The sequence below is a fragment of the Acipenser ruthenus genome, unplaced genomic scaffold (assembly GCF_902713425.1).
Source record: "Acipenser ruthenus unplaced genomic scaffold, fAciRut3.2 maternal haplotype, whole genome shotgun sequence".
Classification (NCBI taxonomy): Eukaryota; Metazoa; Chordata; class Actinopteri; order Acipenseriformes; family Acipenseridae; genus Acipenser; species Acipenser ruthenus.
The window spans coordinates 1-20,828 of NW_026707773.1; the positions used below are offsets into that span (position 1 = coordinate 1).

At 39.1% G+C, this 20,828-nt stretch overlaps 16 non-coding genes across 16 annotated transcripts; 8 read left to right on the plus strand and 8 right to left on the minus strand.

The window, feature by feature from the left end:
- Positions 1 to 2,432: 2,432 nt before the first annotated feature.
- trnay-gua (transfer RNA tyrosine (anticodon GUA)) lies at positions 2,433 to 2,519 on the minus strand. The gene is given in 2 exon segments: positions 2,433 to 2,468; positions 2,483 to 2,519. It is a non-coding gene; the product is annotated as a tRNA-Tyr (tRNA).
- A 295-nt stretch (positions 2,520 to 2,814) lies between these two features.
- On the plus strand, positions 2,815 to 2,887 carry trnam-cau (transfer RNA methionine (anticodon CAU)). The gene has a single exon. It is a non-coding gene; the product is annotated as a tRNA-Met (tRNA).
- Positions 2,888 to 7,523: 4,636 nt separating this feature from the next.
- Positions 7,524 to 7,610, minus strand: trnay-gua (transfer RNA tyrosine (anticodon GUA)). The gene is given in 2 exon segments: positions 7,524 to 7,559; positions 7,574 to 7,610. It is a non-coding gene; the product is annotated as a tRNA-Tyr (tRNA).
- A 295-nt stretch (positions 7,611 to 7,905) lies between these two features.
- On the plus strand, positions 7,906 to 7,978 carry trnam-cau (transfer RNA methionine (anticodon CAU)). The gene has a single exon. It is a non-coding gene; the product is annotated as a tRNA-Met (tRNA).
- A 1,677-nt stretch (positions 7,979 to 9,655) lies between these two features.
- Positions 9,656 to 9,742, minus strand: trnay-gua (transfer RNA tyrosine (anticodon GUA)). The gene is given in 2 exon segments: positions 9,656 to 9,691; positions 9,706 to 9,742. It is a non-coding gene; the product is annotated as a tRNA-Tyr (tRNA).
- Positions 9,743 to 10,037: 295 nt separating this feature from the next.
- trnam-cau (transfer RNA methionine (anticodon CAU)) lies at positions 10,038 to 10,110 on the plus strand. Its single transcript has one exon. It is a non-coding gene; the product is annotated as a tRNA-Met (tRNA).
- A 1,493-nt stretch (positions 10,111 to 11,603) lies between these two features.
- On the minus strand, positions 11,604 to 11,690 carry trnay-gua (transfer RNA tyrosine (anticodon GUA)). The gene is given in 2 exon segments: positions 11,604 to 11,639; positions 11,654 to 11,690. It is a non-coding gene; the product is annotated as a tRNA-Tyr (tRNA).
- Positions 11,691 to 11,985: 295 nt separating this feature from the next.
- On the plus strand, positions 11,986 to 12,058 carry trnam-cau (transfer RNA methionine (anticodon CAU)). The gene has a single exon. It is a non-coding gene; the product is annotated as a tRNA-Met (tRNA).
- Positions 12,059 to 13,906: 1,848 nt separating this feature from the next.
- trnay-gua (transfer RNA tyrosine (anticodon GUA)) lies at positions 13,907 to 13,993 on the minus strand. Its single transcript is given in 2 exon segments — positions 13,907 to 13,942; positions 13,957 to 13,993. It is a non-coding gene; the product is annotated as a tRNA-Tyr (tRNA).
- A 295-nt stretch (positions 13,994 to 14,288) lies between these two features.
- trnam-cau (transfer RNA methionine (anticodon CAU)) lies at positions 14,289 to 14,361 on the plus strand. Its single transcript has one exon. It is a non-coding gene; the product is annotated as a tRNA-Met (tRNA).
- Positions 14,362 to 15,850: 1,489 nt separating this feature from the next.
- On the minus strand, positions 15,851 to 15,937 carry trnay-gua (transfer RNA tyrosine (anticodon GUA)). Its single transcript is given in 2 exon segments — positions 15,851 to 15,886; positions 15,901 to 15,937. It is a non-coding gene; the product is annotated as a tRNA-Tyr (tRNA).
- Positions 15,938 to 16,232: 295 nt separating this feature from the next.
- On the plus strand, positions 16,233 to 16,305 carry trnam-cau (transfer RNA methionine (anticodon CAU)). Its single transcript has one exon. It is a non-coding gene; the product is annotated as a tRNA-Met (tRNA).
- Positions 16,306 to 18,168: 1,863 nt separating this feature from the next.
- trnay-gua (transfer RNA tyrosine (anticodon GUA)) lies at positions 18,169 to 18,255 on the minus strand. Its single transcript is given in 2 exon segments — positions 18,169 to 18,204; positions 18,219 to 18,255. It is a non-coding gene; the product is annotated as a tRNA-Tyr (tRNA).
- A 295-nt stretch (positions 18,256 to 18,550) lies between these two features.
- On the plus strand, positions 18,551 to 18,623 carry trnam-cau (transfer RNA methionine (anticodon CAU)). Its single transcript has one exon. It is a non-coding gene; the product is annotated as a tRNA-Met (tRNA).
- Positions 18,624 to 20,295: 1,672 nt separating this feature from the next.
- On the minus strand, positions 20,296 to 20,382 carry trnay-gua (transfer RNA tyrosine (anticodon GUA)). The gene is given in 2 exon segments: positions 20,296 to 20,331; positions 20,346 to 20,382. It is a non-coding gene; the product is annotated as a tRNA-Tyr (tRNA).
- A 295-nt stretch (positions 20,383 to 20,677) lies between these two features.
- Positions 20,678 to 20,750, plus strand: trnam-cau (transfer RNA methionine (anticodon CAU)). Its single transcript has one exon. It is a non-coding gene; the product is annotated as a tRNA-Met (tRNA).
- Positions 20,751 to 20,828: the final 78 nt, after the last annotated feature.

The following is a 20,828-nucleotide window of genomic DNA, read 5'->3' on the forward strand; positions in this document are numbered from 1 at the left end:
GTAAACCATTTGAGCTAATTCCCCCACACTTGACAACGTATGACACGTGGCTGCCCAGAGCTAGGTGAAAATGATTAACTTATTTTTATTTGATGATGATGATGATGATGATGTTGTTGTTGTTGTTGTTTCAGACAGTTGTTGCCTTAGGTTTCATTCCTTCTTTTTATCCTCATTACCAGTAAAACCATTTGAGCTAAATTCCCCACACTTGACAACGTATGACACGTGGCTGCCCAGAGCTAGGTGAAAATGATTAACTTATTTTTATTTGATGATGATGATGATGATGTTGTTGTTGTTGTTGTTGTTGTTGTTTCAGACAGTTGTTGCCTTAGGTTTCATTCCTTCTTTTTATCCTCATTACCAGTAAAACCATTTGAGCTAATTCCCCACACTTGACAACGTATGACACTTGGCTGCCCAGAGCTAGGTGAAAATGATTAACTTATTTTTATTTGATGATGATGATGATGATGATGTTGTTGTTGTTGTTGTTGTTTCAGACAGTTGTTGCCTTAGGTTTCATTCCTTCTTTTTATCCTCATTACCAGTAAAACCATTTGAGCTAATTCCCAACACTTGACAACGTATGACACGTGGCTTCCCAGAGCTAGTTGAAAATGATTAACTTATTTTTTATTTGATGATGATGATGATGATGTTGTTGTTGTTGTTGTTTCAGACAGTTGTTGCCTTAGGTTTCATTCCTTCTTTTTTATCCTCATTACCAGTAAAACCATTTGAGCTAATTCCCCACACTTGACAACGTATGACACGTGGCTGCCCAGAGCTAGGTGAAAATGATTAACTTATTTTTATTTGATGATGATGATGATGATGATGTTGTTGTTGTTGTTGTTGTTGTTGTTGTTGTTTCAGACAGTTGTTGCCTTAGGTTTCATTCCTTCTTTTTATCCTCATTACCAGTAAAACCATTTGAGCTAATTCCCAACACTTGACAACGTATGACACGTGGCTTCCCAGAGCTAGGTGAAAATGATTAACTTATTTTTATTTGATGATGATAATGATGATGTTGTTGTTGTTGTTGTTTCAGACAGTTGTTGCCTTAGGTTTCATTCCTTCTTTTTATCCTCATTACCAGTAAAACCATTTGAGCTAATTCCCCACACTTGACAACGTATGACACGTGGCTGCCCAGAGCTAGGTGAAAATGATTAACTTATTTTTATTTGATGATGATGATGATGATGATGTTGTTGTTGTTGTTTGTTTCAGACAGTTGTTGCCTTAGGTTTCATTCCTTCTTTTTATCCTCATTACCAGTAAAACCATTTGAGCTAATTCCCCACACTTGACAACGTATGACACGTGGCTGCCCAGAGCTAGGTGAAAATGATTAACTTATTTTTATTTGATGATGATGATGATGATGTCTGTTGTTGTTGTTGTTGTTGTTGTTTCAGACAGTTGTTGCCTTAGGTTTCATTCCTTCTTTTTATCCTCATTACCAGTAAAAACCATTTGAGCTAATTCCCCACACTTTGACAACGTATGACACTTGGCTGCCCAGAGCTAGGTGAAAATGATTAACTTATTTTTATTTGATGATGATGATGATGATGATGTTGTTGTTGTTGTTGTTGTTTCAGACAGTTGTTGCCTTAGGTTTCATTCCTTCTTTTTATCCTCATTACCAGTAAAACCATTTGAGCTAATTCCCAACACTTGACAACGTATGACACGTGGCTTCCCAGAGCTAGGTGAAAATGATTAACTTATTTTTATTTGATGATGATGATGATGATGTTGTTGTTGTTGTTGTTTCAGACAGTTGTTGCCTTAGGTTTCATTCCTTCTTTTTATCCTCATTACCAGTAAAACCATTTGAGCTAATTCCCCACACTTGACAACGTATGACACGTGGCTGCCCAGAGCTAGGTGAAAATGATTAACTTATTTTTATTTGATGATGATGATGATGATGTTGTTGTTGTTGTTGTTTCCAGACAGTTGTTGCCTTAGGTTTCATTCCTTCTTTTTATCCTCATTACCAGTAAAACCATTTGAGCTAATTCCCCACACTTGACAACGTATGACACGTGGCTGCCCAGAGCTAGGTGAAAATGATTAACTTATTTTTATTTGATGATGATGATGATGATGTTGTTGTTGTTGTTGTTGTTGTTGTTTCAGACAGTTGTTGCCTTAGGTTTCATTCCTTCTTTTTATCCTCATTACCAGTAAAACCATTTGAGCTAATTCCCCACACTTGACAACGTATGACACGTGGCTGCCCCAGAGCTAGGTGAAAATGATTAACTTATTTTTATTTGGATGATGATGATGATGATGATGTTGTTGTTGTTGTTGTTGTTTCAGACAGTTGTTGCCTTAGGTTTCATTCCTTCTTTTTATCCTCATTACCAGTAAAACCAGGTAGGAGAAAAAAAAAAAAAAAAGTATTGTCCTTCGAGCCGGAATTGAACCAGCGACCTAAGGATGCCAATGTGTTCCACTACAGTCCTCCGCTCTACCAGCTGAGCTATCGAAGGAAGGATGGGAGTGTTGCTCCTTGAGGACAATACACAATTCAGCAAAAGGCTGGCAAGCTCAGCTGACTGCAGCAGTCAATAGCTGCCACCACTGTTTTTCTTCTTGTTGCCGAGTGTGCGTTAACAGTGCTTCCAGAACACAGGGGCCAGTGGCACAATGGATAGTCTGACTACACATCAGAAGATTGTAGGTTTGACTCCTGCCTGGCTCGCGACTGTTGTTGTATGCTTGTTTACCCTCAGCTTTGGAAATTTGTAGGACAGGGTTGATAAATGGCGACCTCGAGGTGTCTCTGCCTCCTTAGCGCAGTAGGTAGCGCGTCAGTCTCATAATCTGAAGGTCCTGAGTTCGATCCTCAGAGGGGGCAGCTTCTGTGTGTTTTTTTTAATAGACTATTTTACAGCTGTTGGAATGAAATCTTTGTTCCCAAGTTAGACCAGATTGAACATTTTCGAACCATTTATTAAAGAGAAGAGCATCCATTGGAGAATGCAGGTATCGATCCCGCTACTTCTCGCATGCTAAACGAGCGCTCTACCATTTGAGCTAATTCCCCACATTTGACAACGTATGACACGTGGCTGCCCAGAGCTAGGTGAAAATGATTAACTTATTGTTTATTTGATGATGATGATGATGATGATGTTGTTGTTGTTGTTGTTGTTGTTGTTTCAGACAGTTGTTGCCTTAGGTTTCATTCCTTCTTTTTATCCTCATTACCAGTAAAACCATTTGAGCTAATTCCCCACACTTGACAACGTATGACACGTGGCTGCCCAGAGCTAGGTGAAAATGATTAACTTATTTTTATTTGATGATGATGATGATGATGTTGTTGTTGTTGTTGTTTCAGACAGTTGTTGCCTTAGGTTTCATTCCTTCTTTTTATCCTCATTACCAGTAAAACCCATTTGAGCTAATTCCCCACACTTGACAACGTATGACACGTGGCTGCCCAGAGCTAGGTGAAAATGATTAACTTATTTTTATTTGATGATGATGATGATGATGATGTTGTTGTTGTTGTTGTTGTTGTTGTTGTTGTTTCAGACAGTTGTTGCCTTTAGGTTTCATTCCTTCTTTTTATCCTCATTACCAGTAAAACCATTTGAGCTAATTCCCCACACTTGACAACGTATGACACTTGGCTGCCCAGAGCTAGGTGAAAATGATTAACTTATTTTTATTTGATGATGATGATGATGATGATGTTGTTGTTGTTGTTGTTGTTTCAGACAGTTGTTGCCTTAGGTTTCATTCCTTCTTTTTATCCTCATTACCAGTAAAACCATTTGAGCTAATTCCCAACACTTGACAACGTATGACACGTGGCTTCCCAGAGCTAGGTGAAAATGATTAACTTATTTTTATTTGATGATGATGATGATGATGTTGTTGTTGTTGTTGTTTCAGACAGTTGTTGCCTTAGGTTTCATTCCTTCTTTTTATCCTCATTACCAGTAAAACCATTTGAGCTAATTCCCCACACTTGACAACGTATGACACGTGGCTGCCCAGAGCTAGGTGAAAATGATTAACTTATTTTTATTTGATGATGATGATGATGATGTTGTTGTTGTTGTTGTTGTTGTTGTTTCAGACAGTTGTTGCCTTAGGTTTCATTCCTTCTTTTTATCCTCATTACCAGTAAAACCATTTGAGCTAATTCCCCACACTTGACAACGTATGACACTTGGCTGCCCAGAGCTAGGTGAAAATGATTAACTTATTTTTATTTGATGATGATGATGATGATGATGTTGTTGTTGTTGTTGTTGTTTCAGACAGTTGTTGCCTTAGGTTTCATTCCTTCTTTTTATCCTCATTACCAGTAAAACCATTTGAGCTAATTCCCAACACTTGACAACGTATGACACGTGGCTTCCCAGAGCTAGTTGAAAATGATTAACTTATTTTTATTTGATGATGATGATGATGATGTTGTTGTTGTTGTTGTTTCAGACAGTTGTTGCCTTAGGTTTCATTCCTTCTTTTTATCCTCATTACCAGTAAAACCATTTGAGCTAATTCCCCACACTTGACAACGTATGACACGTGGCTGCCCAGAGCTAGGTGAAAATGATTAACTTATTTTTATTTGATGATGATGATGATGATGATGTTGTTGTTGTTGTTGTTGTTGTTGTTGTTGTTTCAGACAGTTGTTGCCTTAGGTTTCATTCCTTCTTTTTATCCTCATTACCAGTAAAACCATTTGAGCTAATTCCCCACACTTGACAACGTATGACACGTGGCTGCCCAGAGCTAGGTGAAAATGATTAACTTATTTTTATTTGATGATGATGATGATGATGATGTTGTTGTTGTTGTTGTTGTTGTTGTTGTTGTTTCAGACAGTTGTTGCCTTAGGTTTCATTCCTTCTTTTTATCCTCATTACCAGTAAAACCATTTGAGCTAATTCCCCACACTTGACAACGTATGACACTTGGCTGCCCAGAGCTAGGTGAAAATGATTAACTTATTTTTATTTGATGATGATGATGATGATGATGTTGTTGTTGTTGTTGTTGTTTCAGACAGTTGTTGCCTTAGGTTTCATTCCTTCTTTTTATCCTCATTACCAGTAAAACCATTTGAGCTAATTCCCAACACTTGACAACGTATGACACGTGGCTTCCCAGAGCTAGGTGAAAATGATTAACTTATTTTTATTTGATGATGATGATGATGATGTTGTTGTTGTTGTTGTTTCAGACAGTTGTTGCCTTAGGTTTCATTCCTTCTTTTTATCCTCATTACCAGTAAAACCATTTGAGCTAATTCCCCACACTTGACAACGTATGACACGTGGCTGCCCAGAGCTAGGTGAAAATGATTAACTTATTTTTATTTGATGATGATGATGATGATGTTGTTGTTGTTGTTGTTGTTGTTGTTTCAGACAGTTGTTGCCTTAGGTTTCATTCCTTCTTTTTATCCTCATTACCAGTAAAACCATTTGAGCTAATTCCCCACACTTGACAACGTATGACACTTGGCTGCCCAGAGCTAGGTGAAAATGATTAACTTATTTTTATTTGATGATGATGATGATGATGATGTTGTTGTTGTTGTTGTTGTTTCAGACAGTTGTTGCCTTAGGTTTCATTCCTTCTTTTTATCCTCATTACCAGTAAAACCATTTGAGCTAATTCCCAACACTTGACAACGTATGACACGTGGCTTCCCAGAGCTAGTTGAAAATGATTAACTTATTTTTATTTGATGATGATGATGATGATGTTGTTGTTGTTGTTGTTTCAGACAGTTGTTGCCTTAGGTTTCATTCCTTCTTTTTATCCTCATTACCAGTAAAACCATTTGAGCTAATTCCCCACACTTGACAACGTATGACACGTGGCTGCCCAGAGCTAGGTGAAAATGATTAACTTATTTTTATTTGATGATGATGATGATGATGATGTTGTTGTTGTTGTTGTTGTTGTTGTTGTTGTTTCAGACAGTTGTTGCCTTAGGTTTCATTCCTTCTTTTTATCCTCATTACCAGTAAAACCATTTGAGCTAATTCCCAACACTTGACAACGTATGACACGTGGCTTCCCAGAGCTAGGTGAAAATGATTAACTTATTTTTATTTGATGATGATAATGATGATGTTGTTGTTGTTGTTGTTTCAGACAGTTGTTGCCTTAGGTTTCATTCCTTCTTTTTATCCTCATTACCAGTAAAACCATTTGAGCTAATTCCCCACACTTGACAACGTATGACACGTGGCTGCCCAGAGCTAGGTGAAAATGATTAACTTATTTTTATTTGATGATGATGATGATGATGATGTTGTTGTTGTTGTTGTTTCAGACAGTTGTTGCCTTAGGTTTCATTCCTTCTTTTTATCCTCATTACCAGTAAAACCATTTGAGCTAATTCCCCACACTTGACAACGTATGACACGTGGCTGCCCAGAGCTAGGTGAAAATGATTAACTTATTTTTATTTGATGATGATGATGATGATGTTGTTGTTGTTGTTGTTGTTGTTGTTTCAGACAGTTGTTGCCTTAGGTTTCATTCCTTCTTTTTATCCTCATTACCAGTAAAACCATTTGAGCTAATTCCCCACACTTGACAACGTATGACACTTGGCTGCCCAGAGCTAGGTGAAAATGATTAACTTATTTTTATTTGATGATGATGATGATGATGATGTTGTTGTTGTTGTTGTTGTTTCAGACAGTTGTTGCCTTAGGTTTCATTCCTTCTTTTTATCCTCATTACCAGTAAAACCATTTGAGCTAATTCCCAACACTTGACAACGTATGACACGTGGCTTCCCAGAGCTAGGTGAAAATGATTAACTTATTTTTATTTGATGATGATGATGATGATGTTGTTGTTGTTGTTGTTTCAGACAGTTGTTGCCTTAGGTTTCATTCCTTCTTTTTATCCTCATTACCAGTAAAACCATTTGAGCTAATTCCCCACACTTGACAACGTATGACACGTGGCTGCCCAGAGCTAGGTGAAAATGATTAACTTATTTTTATTTGATGATGATGATGATGATGTTGTTGTTGTTGTTGTTTCAGACAGTTGTTGCCTTAGGTTTCATTCCTTCTTTTTATCCTCATTACCAGTAAAACCATTTGAGCTAATTCCCCACACTTGACAACGTATGACACGTGGCTGCCCAGAGCTAGGTGAAAATGATTAACTTATTTTTATTTGATGATGATGATGATGATGTTGTTGTTGTTGTTGTTGTTGTTGTTTCAGACAGTTGTTGCCTTAGGTTTCATTCCTTCTTTTTATCCTCATTACCAGTAAAACCATTTGAGCTAATTCCCCACACTTGACAACGTATGACACGTGGCTGCCCAGAGCTAGGTGAAAATGATTAACTTATTTTTATTTGATGATGATGATGATGATGATGTTGTTGTTGTTGTTGTTGTTTCAGACAGTTGTTGCCTTAGGTTTCATTCCTTCTTTTTATCCTCATTACCAGTAAAACCAGGTAGGAGAAAAAAAAAAAAAAAGTATTGTCCTTCGAGCCGGAATTGAACCAGCGACCTAAGGATGCCAATGTGTTCCACTACAGTCCTCCGCTCTACCAGCTGAGCTATCGAAGGAAGGATGGGAGTGTTGCTCCTTGAGGACAATACACAATTCAGCAAAAGGCTGGCAAGCTCAGCTGACTGCAGCAGTCAATAGCTGCCACCACTGTTTTTCTTCTTGTTGCCGAGTGTGCGTTAACAGTGCTTCCAGAACACAGGGGCCAGTGGCACAATGGATAGTCTGACTACACATCAGAAGATTGTAGGTTTGACTCCTGCCTGGCTCGCGACTGTTGTTGTATGCTTGTTTACCCTCAGCTTTGGAAATTTGTAGGACAGGGTTGATAAATGGCGACCTCGAGGTGTCTCTGCCTCCTTAGCGCAGTAGGTAGCGCGTCAGTCTCATAATCTGAAGGTCCTGAGTTCGATCCTCAGAGGGGGCAGCTTCTGTGTGTTTTTTTTAATAGACTATTTTACAGCTGTTGGAATGAAATCTTTGTTCCCAAGTTAGACCAGATTGAACATTTTCGAACCATTTATTAAAGAAAGAGCATCCATTGGAGAATGCAGGTATCGATCCCGCTACTTCTCGCATGCTAAACGAGCGCTCTACCATTTGAGCTAATTCCCCACATTTGACAACGTATGACACGTGGCTGCCCAGAGCTAGGTGAAAATGATTAACTTATTTTTATTTGATGATGATGATGATGATGATGTTGTTGTTGTTGTTGTTGTTGTTGTTTCAGACAGTTGTTGCCTTAGGTTTCATTCCTTCTTTTTATCCTCATTACCAGTAAAACCATTTGAGCTAATTCCCCACACTTGACAACGTATGACACGTGGCTGCCCAGAGCTAGGTGAAAATGATTAACTTATTTTTATTTGATGATGATGATGATGATGTTGTTGTTGTTGTTGTTTCAGACAGTTGTTGCCTTAGGTTTCATTCCTTCTTTTTATCCTCATTACCAGTAAAACCATTTGAGCTAATTCCCCACACTTGACAACGTATGACACGTGGCTGCCCAGAGCTAGGTGAAAATGATTAACTTATTTTTATTTGATGATGATGATGATGATGATGTTGTTGTTGTTGTTGTTGTTGTTGTTGTTGTTTCAGACAGTTGTTGCCTTAGGTTTCATTCCTTCTTTTTATCCTCATTACCAGTAAAACCATTTGAGCTAATTCCCCACACTTGACAACGTATGACACTTGGCTGCCCAGAGCTAGGTGAAAATGATTAACTTATTTTTATTTGATGATGATGATGATGATGATGTTGTTGTTGTTGTTGTTGTTTCAGACAGTTGTTGCCTTAGGTTTCATTCCTTCTTTTTATCCTCATTACCAGTAAAACCATTTGAGCTAATTCCCAACACTTGACAACGTATGACACGTGGCTTCCCAGAGCTAGGTGAAAATGATTAACTTATTTTTATTTGATGATGATGATGATGATGTTGTTGTTGTTGTTGTTTCAGACAGTTGTTGCCTTAGGTTTCATTCCTTCTTTTTATCCTCATTACCAGTAAAACCATTTGAGCTAATTCCCCACACTTGACAACGTATGACACGTGGCTGCCCAGAGCTAGGTGAAAATGATTAACTTATTTTTATTTGATGATGATGATGATGATGTTGTTGTTGTTGTTGTTTCAGACAGTTGTTGCCTTAGGTTTCATTCCTTCTTTTTATCCTCATTACCAGTAAAACCATTTGAGCTAATTCCCCACACTTGACAACGTATGACACGTGGCTGCCCAGAGCTAGGTGAAAATGATTAACTTATTTTTATTTGATGATGATGATGATGATGTTGTTGTTGTTGTTGTTGTTGTTGTTTCAGACAGTTGTTGCCTTAGGTTTCATTCCTTCTTTTTATCCTCATTACCAGTAAAACCATTTGAGCTAATTCCCCACACTTGACAACGTATGACACGTGGCTGCCCAGAGCTAGGTGAAAATGATTAACTTATTTTTATTTGATGATGATGATGATGATGATGTTGTTGTTGTTGTTGTTGTTTCAGACAGTTGTTGCCTTAGGTTTCATTCCTTCTTTTTATCCTCATTACCAGTAAAACCAGGTAGGAGAAAAAAAAAAAAAAAAGTATTGTCCTTCGAGCCGGAATTGAACCAGCGACCTAAGGATGCCAATGTGTTCCACTACAGTCCTCCGCTCTACCAGCTGAGCTATCGAAGGAAGGATGGGAGGGTTGCTCCTTGAGGACAATACACAATTCAGCAAAAGGCTGGCAAGCTCAGCTGACTGCAGCAGTCAATAGCTGCCACCACTGTTTTTCTTCTTGTTGCCGAGTGTGCGTTAACAGTGCTTCCAGAACACAGGGGCCAGTGGCACAATGGATAGTCTGACTACACATCAGAAGATTGTAGGTTTGACTCCTGCCTGGCTCGCGACTGTTGTTGTATGCTTGTTTACCCTCAGCTTTGGAAATTTGTAGGACAGGGTTGATAAATGGCGACCTCGAGGTGTCTCTGCCTCCTTAGCGCAGTAGGTAGCGCGTCAGTCTCATAATCTGAAGGTCCTGAGTTCGATCCTCAGAGGGGGCAGCTTCTGTGTGTTTTTTTTTAATAGACTATTTTACAGCTGTTGGAATGAAATCTTTGTTCCCAAGTTAGACCAGATTGAACATTTTCGAACCATTTATTAAAGAAAGAGCATCCATTGGAGAATGCAGGTATCGATCCCGCTACTTCTCGCATGCTAAACGAGCGCTCTACCATTTGAGCTAATTCCCCACATTTGACAACGTATGACACGTGGCTGCCCAGAGCTAGGTGAAAATGATTAACTTATTTTTATTTGATGATGATGATGATGATGATGATGTTGTTGTTGTTGTTGTTGTTGTTTCAGACAGTTGTTGCCTTAGGTTTCATTCCTTCTTTTTATCCTCATTACCAGTAAAACCATTTGAGCTAATTCCCCACACTTGACAACGTATGACACGTGGCTGCCCAGAGCTAGGTGAAAATGATTAACTTATTTTTATTTGATGATGATGATGATGATGTTGTTGTTGTTGTTGTTTCAGACAGTTGTTGCCTTAGGTTTCATTCCTTCTTTTTATCCTCATTACCAGTAAAACCATTTGAGCTAATTCCCCACACTTGACAACGTATGACACGTGGCTGCCCAGAGCTAGGTGAAAATGATTAACTTATTTTTATTTGATGATGATGATGATGATGATGTTGTTGTTGTTGTTGTTGTTGTTGTTGTTGTTTCAGACAGTTGTTGCCTTAGGTTTCATTCCTTCTTTTTATCCTCATTACCAGTAAAACCATTTGAGCTAATTCCCAACACTTGACAACGTATGACACGTGGCTTCCCAGAGCTAGGTGAAAATGATTAACTTATTTTTATTTGATGATGATAATGATGATGTTGTTGTTGTTGTTGTTTCAGACAGTTGTTGCCTTAGGTTTCATTCCTTCTTTTTATCCTCATTACCAGTAAAACCATTTGAGCTAATTCCCCACACTTGACAACGTATGACACGTGGCTGCCCAGAGCTAGGTGAAAATGATTAACTTATTTTTATTTGATGATGATGATGATGATGTTGTTGTTGTTGTTGTTTCAGACAGTTGTTGCCTTAGGTTTCATTCCTTCTTTTTATCCTCATTACCAGTAAAACCATTTGAGCTAATTCCCCACACTTGACAACGTATGACACGTGGCTGCCCAGAGCTAGGTGAAAATGATTAACTTATTTTTATTTGATGATGATGATGATGATGTTGTTGTTGTTGTTGTTGTTGTTGTTTCAGACAGTTGTTGCCTTAGGTTTCATTCCTTCTTTTTATCCTCATTACCAGTAAAACCATTTGAGCTAATTCCCCACACTTGACAACGTATGACACGTGGCTGCCCAGAGCTAGGTGAAAATGATTAACTTATTTTTATTTGATGATGATGATGATGATGATGTTGTTGTTGTTGTTGTTGTTTCAGACAGTTGTTGCCTTAGGTTTCATTCCTTCTTTTTATCCTCATTACCAGTAAAACCAGGTAGGAGAAAAAAAAAAAAAAAGTATTGTCCTTCGAGCCGGAATTGAACCAGCGACCTAAGGATGCCAATGTGTTCCACTACAGTCCTCCGCTCTACCAGCTGAGCTATCGAAGGAAGGATGGGAGGGTTGCTCCTTGAGGACAATACACAATTCAGCAAAAGGCTGGCAAGCTCAGCTGACTGCAGCAGTCAATAGCTGCCACCACTGTTTTTCTTCTTGTTGCCGAGTGTGCGTTAACAGTGCTTCCAGAACACAGGGGCCAGTGGCACAATGGATAGTCTGACTACACATCAGAAGATTGTAGGTTTGACTCCTGCCTGGCTCGCGACTGTTGTTGTATGCTTGTTTACCCTCAGCTTTGGAAATTTGTTGGACAGGGTTGATAAATGGCGACCTCGAGGTGTCTCTGCCTCCTTAGCGCAGTAGGTAGCGCGTCAGTCTCATAATCTGAAGGTCCTGAGTTCGATCCTCAGAGGGGGCAGCTTCTGTGTGTTTTTTTTAATAGACTATTTTACAGCTGTTGGAATGAAATCTTTGTTCCCAAGTTAGACCAGATTGAACATTTTCGAACCATTTATTAAAGAAAGAGCATCCATTGGAGAATGCAGGTATCGATCCCGCTACTTCTCGCATGCTAAACGAGCGCTCTACCATTTGAGCTAATTCCCCACATTTGACAACGTATGACACGTGGCTGCCCAGAGCTAGGTGAAAATGATTAACTTATTTTTATTTGATGATGATGATGATGATGATGATGTTGTTGTTGTTGTTGTTGTTGTTTCAGACAGTTGTTGCCTTAGGTTTCATTCCTTCTTTTTATCCTCATTACCAGTAAAACCATTTGAGCTAATTCCCCACACTTGACAACGTATGACACGTGGCTGCCCAGAGCTAGGTGAAAATGATTAACTTATTTTTATTTGATGATGATGATGATGATGTTGTTGTTGTTGTTGTTTCAGACAGTTGTTGCCTTAGGTTTCATTCCTTCTTTTTATCCTCATTACCAGTAAAACCATTTGAGCTAATTCCCCACACTTGACAACGTATGACACGTGGCTGCCCAGAGCTAGGTGAAAATGATTAACTTATTTTTATTTGATGATGATGATGATGATGATGTTGTTGTTGTTGTTGTTGTTGTTGTTGTTGTTTCAGACAGTTGTTGCCTTAGGTTTCATTCCTTCTTTTTATCCTCATTACCAGTAAAACCATTTGAGCTAATTCCCAACACTTGACAACGTATGACACGTGGCTTCCCAGAGCTAGGTGAAAATGATTAACTTATTTTTATTTGATGATGATAATGATGATGTTGTTGTTGTTGTTGTTTCAGACAGTTGTTGCCTTAGGTTTCATTCCTTCTTTTTATCCTCATTACCAGTAAAACCATTTGAGCTAATTCCCCACACTTGACAACGTATGACACGTGGCTGCCCAGAGCTAGGTGAAAATGATTAACTTATTTTTATTTGATGATGATAATGATGATGTTGTTGTTGTTGTTGTTTCAGACAGTTGTTGCCTTAGGTTTCATTCCTTCTTTTTATCCTCATTACCAGTAAAACCATTTGAGCTAATTCCCAACACTTGACAACGTATGACACGTGGCTTCCCAGAGCTAGGTGAAAATGATTAACTTATTTTTATTTGATGATGATAATGATGATGTTGTTGTTGTTGTTGTTTCAGACAGTTGTTGCCTTAGGTTTCATTCCTTCTTTTTATCCTCATTACCAGTAAAACCATTTGAGCTAATTCCCCACACTTGACAACGTATGACACGTGGCTGCCCAGAGCTAGGTGAAAATGATTAACTTATTTTTATTTGATGATGATGATGATGATGTTGTTGTTGTTGTTGTTTCAGACAGTTGTTGCCTTAGGTTTCATTCCTTCTTTTTATCCTCATTACCAGTAAAACCATTTGAGCTAATTCCCCACACTTGACAACGTATGACACGTGGCTGCCCAGAGCTAGGTGAAAATGATTAACTTATTTTTATTTGATGATGATGATGATGATGTTGTTGTTGTTGTTGTTGTTGTTGTTTCAGACAGTTGTTGCCTTAGGTTTCATTCCTTCTTTTTATCCTCATTACCAGTAAAACCATTTGAGCTAATTCCCCACACTTGACAACGTATGACACGTGGCTGCCCAGAGCTAGGTGAAAATGATTAACTTATTTTTATTTGATGATGATGATGATGATGATGTTGTTGTTGTTGTTGTTGTTTCAGACAGTTGTTGCCTTAGGTTTCATTCCTTCTTTTTATCCTCATTACCAGTAAAACCAGGTAGGAGAAAAAAAAAAAAAAAGTATTGTCCTTCGAGCCGGAATTGAACCAGCGACCTAAGGATGCCAATGTGTTCCACTACAGTCCTCCGCTCTACCAGCTGAGCTATCGAAGGAAGGATGGGAGGGTTGCTCCTTGAGGACAATACACAATTCAGCAAAAGGCTGGCAAGCTCAGCTGACTGCAGCAGTCAATAGCTGCCACCACTGTTTTTCTTCTTGTTGCCGAGTGTGCGTTAACAGTGCTTCCAGAACACAGGGGCCAGTGGCACAATGGATAGTCTGACTACACATCAGAAGATTGTAGGTTTGACTCCTGCCTGGCTCGCGACTGTTGTTGTATGCTTGTTTACCCTCAGCTTTGGAAATTTGTTGGACAGGGTTGATAAATGGCGACCTCGAGGTGTCTCTGCCTCCTTAGCGCAGTAGGTAGCGCGTCAGTCTCATAATCTGAAGGTCCTGAGTTCGATCCTCAGAGGGGGCAGCTTCTGTGTGTTTTTTTTTAATAGACTATTTTACAGCTGTTGGAATGAAATCTTTGTTCCCAAGTTAGACCAGATTGAACATTTTCGAACCATTTATTAAAGAAAGAGCATCCATTGGAGAATGCAGGTATCGATCCCGCTACTTCTCGCATGCTAAACGAGCGCTCTACCATTTGAGCTAATTCCCCACATTTGACAACGTATGACACGTGGCTGCCCAGAGCTAGGTGAAAATGATTAACTTATTTTTATTTGATGATGATGATGATGATGATGATGTTGTTGTTGTTGTTGTTGTTGTTTCAGACAGTTGTTGCCTTAGGTTTCATTCCTTCTTTTTATCCTCATTACCAGTAAAACCATTTGAGCTAATTCCCCACACTTGACAACGTATGACACGTGGCTGCCCAGAGCTAGGTGAAAATGATTAACTTATTTTTATTTGATGATGATGATGATGATGTTGTTGTTGTTGTTGTTTCAGACAGTTGTTGCCTTAGGTTTCATTCCTTCTTTTTATCCTCATTACCAGTAAAACCATTTGAGCTAATTCCCCACACTTGACAACGTATGACACGTGGCTGCCCAGAGCTAGGTGAAAATGATTAACTTATTTTTATTTGATGATGATGATGATGATGATGTTGTTGTTGTTGTTGTTGTTGTTGTTGTTGTTTCAGACAGTTGTTGCCTTAGGTTTCATTCCTTCTTTTTATCCTCATTACCAGTAAAACCATTTGAGCTAATTCCCAACACTTGACAACGTATGACACGTGGCTTCCCAGAGCTAGGTGAAAATGATTAACTTATTTTTATTTGATGATGATAATGATGATGTTGTTGTTGTTGTTGTTTCAGACAGTTGTTGCCTTAGGTTTCATTCCTTCTTTTTATCCTCATTACCAGTAAAACCATTTGAGCTAATTCCCCACACTTGACAACGTATGACACGTGGCTGCCCAGAGCTAGGTGAAAATGATTAACTTATTTTTATTTGATGATGATGATGATGATGTTGTTGTTGTTGTTGTTTCAGACAGTTGTTGCCTTAGGTTTCATTCCTTCTTTTTATCCTCATTACCAGTAAAACCATTTGAGCTAATTCCCCACACTTGACAACGTATGACACGTGGCTGCCCAGAGCTAGGTGAAAATGATTAACTTATTTTTATTTGATGATGATGATGATGATGTTGTTGTTGTTGTTGTTGTTGTTCAGACAGTTGTTGCCTTAGGTTTCATTCCTTCTTTTTATCCTCATTACCAGTAAAACCATTTGAGCTAATTCCCCACACTTGACAACGTATGACACTTGGCTGCCCAGAGCTAGGTGAAAATGATTAACTTATTTTTATTTGATGATGATGATGATGATGATGTTGTTGTTGTTGTTGTTGTTTCAGACAGTTGTTGCCTTAGGTTTCATTCCTTCTTTTTATCCTCATTACCAGTAAAACCAGGTAGGAGAAAAAAAAAAAAAAAGTATTGTCCTTCGAGCCGGAATTGAACCAGCGACCTAAGGATGCCAATGTGTTCCACTACAGTCCTCCGCTCTACCAGCTGAGCTATCGAAGGAAGGATGGGAGGGTTGCTCCTTGAGGACAATACACAATTCAGCAAAAGGCTGGCAAGCTCAGCTGACTGCAGCAGTCAATAGCTGCCACCACTGTTTTTCTTCTTGTTGCCGAGTGTGCGTTAACAGTGCTTCCAGAACACAGGGGCCAGTGGCACAATGGATAGTCTGACTACACATCAGAAGATTGTAGGTTTGACTCCTGCCTGGCTCGCGACTGTTGTTGTATGCTTGTTTACCCTCAGCTTTGGAAATTTGTAGGACAGGGTTGATAAATGGCGACCTCGAGGTGTCTCTGCCTCCTTAGCGCAGTAGGTAGCGCGTCAGTCTCATAATCTGAAGGTCCTGAGTTCGATCCTCAGAGGGGGCAGCTTCTGTGTGTTTTTTTTAATAGACTATTTTACAGCTGTTGGAATGAAATCTTTGTTCCCAAGTTAGACCAGATTGAACATTTTCGAACCATTTATTAAAGAAAGAGCATCCATTGGAGAATGCAGGTATCGATCCCGCTACTTCTCGCATGCTAAACGAGCGCTCTACCATTTGAGCTAATTCCCCACATTTGACAACGTATGACACGTGGCTGCCCAGAGCTAGGTGAAAATGATTAACTTATTTTTATTTGATGATGATGATGATGATGATGTTGTTGTTGTTGTTGTTGTTGTTTCAGACAGTTGTTGCCTTAGGTTTCATTCCTTCTTTTTATCCTCATTACCAGTAAAACCATTTGAGCTAATTCCCCACACTTGACAACGTATGACACGTGGCTGCCCAGAGCTAGGTGAAAATGATTAACTTATTTTTATTTGATGATGATGATGATGATGATGTTGTTGTTGTTGTTGTTGTTGTTTCAGACAGTTGTTGCCTTAGGTTTCATTCCTTCTTTTTATCCTCATTACCAGTAAAACCATTTGAGCTAATTCCCCACACTTGACAACGTATGACACGTGGCTGCCCAGAGCTAGGTGAAAATGATTAACTTATTTTTATTTGATGATGATGATGATGATGATGTTGTTGTTGTTGTTGTTGTTGTTGTTGTTGTTTCAGACAGTTGTTGCCTTAGGTTTCATTCCTTCTTTTTATCCTCATTACCAGTAAAACCATTTGAGCTAATTCCCAACACTTGACAACGTATGACACGTGGCTTCCCAGAGCTAGGTGAAAATGATTAACTTATTTTTATTTGATGATGATAATGATGATGTTGTTGTTGTTGTTGTTTCAGACAGTTGTTGCCTTAGGTTTCATTCCTTCTTTTTATCCTCATTACCAGTAAAACCATTTGAGCTAATTCCCCACACTTGACAACGTATGACACGTGGCTGCCCAGAGCTAGGTGAAAATGATTAACTTATTTTTATTTGATGATGATGATGATGATGTTGTTGTTGTTGTTGTTTCAGACAGTTGTTGCCTTAGGTTTCATTCCTTCTTTTTATCCTCATTACCAGTAAAACCATTTGAGCTAATTCCCCACACTTGACAACGTATGACACGTGGCTGCCCAGAGCTAGGTGAAAATGATTAACTTATTTTTATTTGATGATGATGATGATGATGTTGTTGTTGTTGTTGTTGTTGTTGTTTCAGACAGTTGTTGCCTTAGGTTTCATTCCTTCTTTTTATCCTCATTACCAGTAAAACCATTTGAGCTAATTCCCCACACTTGACAACGTATGACACTTGGCTGCCCAGAGCTAGGTGAAAATGATTAACTTATTTTTATTTGATGATGATGATGATGATGATGTTGTTGTTGTTGTTGTTGTTTCAGACAGTTGTTGCCTTAGGTTTCATTCCTTCTTTTTATCCTCATTACCAGTAAAACCATTTGAGCTAATTCCCAACACTTGACAACGTATGACACGTGGCTTCCCAGAGCTAGGTGAAAATGATTAACTTATTTTTATTTGATGATGATGATGATGATGTTGTTGTTGTTGTTGTTTCAGACAGTTGTTGCCTTAGGTTTCATTCCTTCTTTTTATCCTCATTACCAGTAAAACCATTTGAGCTAATTCCCCACACTTGACAACGTATGACACGTGGCTGCCCAGAGCTAGGTGAAAATGATTAACTTATTTTTATTTGATGATGATGATGATGATGATGATGTTGTTGTTGTTGTTGTTGTTTCAGACAGTTGTTGCCTTAGGTTTCATTCCTTCTTTTTATCCTCATTACCAGTAAAACCAGGTAGGAGAAAAAAAAAAAAAAAGTATTGTCCTTCGAGCCGGAATTGAACCAGCGACCTAAGGATGCCAATGTGTTCCACTACAGTCCTCCGCTCTACCAGCTGAGCTATCGAAGGAAGGATGGGAGGGTTGCTCCTTGAGGACAATACACAATTCAGCAAAAGGCTGGCAAGCTCAGCTGACTGCAGCAGTCAATAGCTGCCACCACTGTTTTTCTTCTTGTTGCCGAGTGTGCGTTAACAGTGCTTCCAGAACACAGGGGCCAGTGGCACAATGGATAGTCTGACTACACATCAGAAGATTGTAGGTTTGACTCCTGCCTGGCTCGCGACTGTTGTTGTATGCTTGTTTACCCTCAGCTTTGGAAATTTGTAGGACAGGGTTGATAAATGGCGACCTCGAGGTGTCTCTGCCTCCTTAGCGCAGTAGGTAGCGCGTCAGTCTCATAATCTGAAGGTCCTGAGTTCGATCCTCAGAGGGGGCAGCTTCTGTGTGTTTTTTTAATAGACTATTTTACAGCTGTTGGAATGAAATCTTTGTTCCCAAGTTAGACCAGATTGAACATTTTCGAACCATTTATTAAAGAAAGAGCATCCATTGGAGAATGCAGGTATCGATCCCGCTACTTCTCGCATGCTAAACGAGCGCTCTACCATTTGAGCTAATTCCCCACATTTGACAACGTATGACACGTGGCTGCCCAGAGCTAGGTGAAAATGATTAACTTATTTTTATTTGATGATGATGATGATGATGATGTTGTTGTTGTTGTTGTTGTTGTTTCAGACAGTTGTTGCCTTAGGTTTCATTCCTTCTTTTTATCCTCATTACCAGTAAAACCATTTGAGCTAATTCCCCACACTTGACAACGTATGACACGTGGCTGCCCAGAGCTAGGTGAAAATGATTAACTTATTTTTATTTGATGATGATGATGATGATGTTGTTGTTGTTGTTGTTTCAGACAGTTGTTGCCTTAGGTTTCATTCCTTCTTTTTATCCTCATTACCAGTAAAACCATTTGAGCTAATTCCCCACACTTGACAACGTATGACACGTGGCTGCCCAGAGCTAGGTGAAAATGATTAACTTATTTTTATTTGATGATGATGATGATGATGATGTTGTTGTTGTTGTTGTTGTTGTTGTTGTTGTTTCAGACAGTTGTTGCCTTAGGTTTCATTCCTTCTTTTTATCCTCATTACCAGTAAAACCATTTGAGCTAATTCCCCACACTTGACAACGTATGACACTTGGCTGCCCAGAGCTAGGTGAAAATGATTAACTTATTTTTATTTGATGATGATGATGATGATGATGTTGTTGTTGTTGTTGTTGTTTCAGACAGTTGTTGCCTTAGGTTTCATTCCTTCTTTTTATCCTCATTACCAGTAAAACCATTTGAGCTAATTCCCAACACTTGACAACGTATGACACGTGGCTTCCCAGAGCTAGGTGAAAATGATTAACTTATTTTTATTTGATGATGATGATGATGATGTTGTTGTTGTTGTTGTTTCAGACAGTTGTTGCCTTAGGTTTCATTCCTTCTTTTTATCCTCATTACCAGTAAAACCATTTGAGCTAATTCCCCACACTTGACAACGTATGACACGTGGCTGCCCAGAGCTAGGTGAAAATGATTAACTTATTTTTATTTGATGATGATGATGATGATGTTGTTGTTGTTGTTGTTTCAGACAGTTGTTGCCTTAGGTTTCATTCCTTCTTTTTATCCTCATTACCAGTAAAACCATTTGAGCTAATTCCCCACACTTGACAACGTATGACACGTGGCTGCCCAGAGCTAGGTGAAAATGATTAACTTATTTTTATTTGATGATGATGATGATGATGTTGTTGTTGTTGTTGTTGTTGTTGTTTCAGACAGTTGTTGCCTTAGGTTTCATTCCTTCTTTTTATCCTCATTACCAGTAAAACCATTTGAGCTAATTCCCCACACTTGACAACGTATGACACGTGGCTGCCCAGAGCTAGGTGAAAATGATTAACTTATTTTTATTTGATGATGATGATGATGATGATGTTGTTGTTGTTGTTGTTGTTTCAGACAGTTGTTGCCTTAGGTTTCATTCCTTCTTTTTATCCTCATTACCAGTAAAACCAGGTAGGAGAAAAAAAAAAAAAAAGTATTGTCCTTCGAGCCGGAATTGAACCAGCGACCTAAGGATGCCAATGTGTTCCACTACAGTCCTCCGCTCTACCAGCTGAGCTATCGAAGGAAGGATGGGAGGGTTGCTCCTTGAGGACAATACACAATTCAGCAAAAGGCTGGCAAGCTCAGCTGACTGCAGCAGTCAATAGCTGCCACCACTGTTTTTCTTCTTGTTGCCGAGTGTGCGTTAACAGTGCTTCCAGAACACAGGGGCCAGTGGCACAATGGATAGTCTGACTACACATCAGAAGATTGTAGGTTTGACTCCTGCCTGGCTCGCGACTGTTGTTGTATGCTTGTTTACCCTCAGCTTTGGAAATTTGTAGGACAGGGTTGATAAATGGCGACCTCGAGGTGTCTCTGCCTCCTTAGCGCAGTAGGTAGCGCGTCAGTCTCATAATCTGAAGGTCCTGAGTTCGATCCTCAGAGGGGGCAGCTTCTGTGTGTTTTTTTTAATAGACTATTTTACAGCTGTTGGAATGAAATCTTTGTTCCCAAGTTAGACCAGATTGA